Below are 1,342 nucleotides of genomic sequence, written 5' to 3' on the forward strand. Positions count from 1 at the left end.
ATGGCAGCTTGAGCAGACAAAGGCATAAAAATGACAACAGACAGAGGAGGGGACCTTCGGAGAGGAAGACAAGGACAACGGAATGAGAAGATACAGAGGCAAACGTAACAGACTGTTCTTCCCCTCTTGAGTTTCTTTAATTATACTTTATGTTTGAAGCCAAAATTATAACACGATCTGATGTGGTGTTCAATGCACGTAGTGGAAACGCTTAAGACGATTATTATTTTTTAAATATTTTTAACGTTTATTCATTTTTGAGACAGAGAGAGACAGAGCATGAACGGGGGAGGGTCAGAGAGAGAGGGAGACACAGAATCTGAAACAGGCTCCAGGTTCTGAGCTGTCAGCACAGAGCCCGACGTGGGGCTGGAACCCATGGACCACGAGATCGTGACCTGAGCCGAAGTCGGACGCCTAACCGACTGAGCCACCCAGGCGCCCCTAAGACGATTATGTTTAAGAAGTGGGGAGGGTTGGGGATCTAAATGCAGGTAAAGCGTCTACACTCAGAGGGCAAAACACTAATAGCACAGGTAGTGGTACCAGGTCACAGGTGGGACGACAGTAAAGTTATGCCAAGTGGTATGTAAAAAAATATTGTATATAAAGAAGAATCCAGTACTAAAAACTGTTCAGGTAACTAACAAGAAAGGAAGCCCCCCCACCCCAGGAAAAAAAAAGAAAAAGAAAACCAAAGGAATGAAAAAAGAAGATACGTATAAAACAAAATATTAAAATGGCAGACTTGGGGCACTTGGGTGGCTCAGTTGGTTGAGCGGCCGACTTCGGCTCAGGTCATGATCTCACAGTCCGTGAGTTCGAGCCCCGCGTCGGGCTCTGGGCTGACAGCTCGGAGCCTGGAGCCTATTTCGGATTCTGTGTCTCCCTCTCTCTCTGCCCCTCCCCTCCTCGTGCTCTGTCTCTCTCTGTCTCAGAAAAAAATAAAAAAGTGTTTAAAATGGCAGACTTAAACTCTAATGTATCAATGACTATTTTAAATATTAGTGGTATAAATATACCAACTAAAACACAGAGATTAGGGCATCCGGGTGGCTCAGTTGGTTGAGTTCTGACTCTGGATTTCAGCCCAGGTCATGGTCTCATGGTTCATGAGTTCAAGCCCCACGTTGGGCTTCATGCTGGCAGTGCAGGGCCTGCTTGGGATTCTCTCTCTCTTTTACTCTCTCTCTGTCCCTCCCCTGCTCGTGCTATCTCGCTCTCTCTCAAAATAAATAAATTTAAAAGAAAAAAAGAAACTACTGTTAACAAAGAGACAGAGATCAATTATTCTTCAGTAAAGTTGGAAAAATGAAAAATGAAAAAAGGTAGAGATTGAGTG

The sequence above is a fragment of the Panthera uncia genome, unplaced genomic scaffold (assembly GCF_023721935.1).
Source record: "Panthera uncia isolate 11264 unplaced genomic scaffold, Puncia_PCG_1.0 HiC_scaffold_587, whole genome shotgun sequence".
NCBI lineage: Eukaryota > Metazoa > Chordata > Mammalia > Carnivora > Felidae > Panthera > Panthera uncia.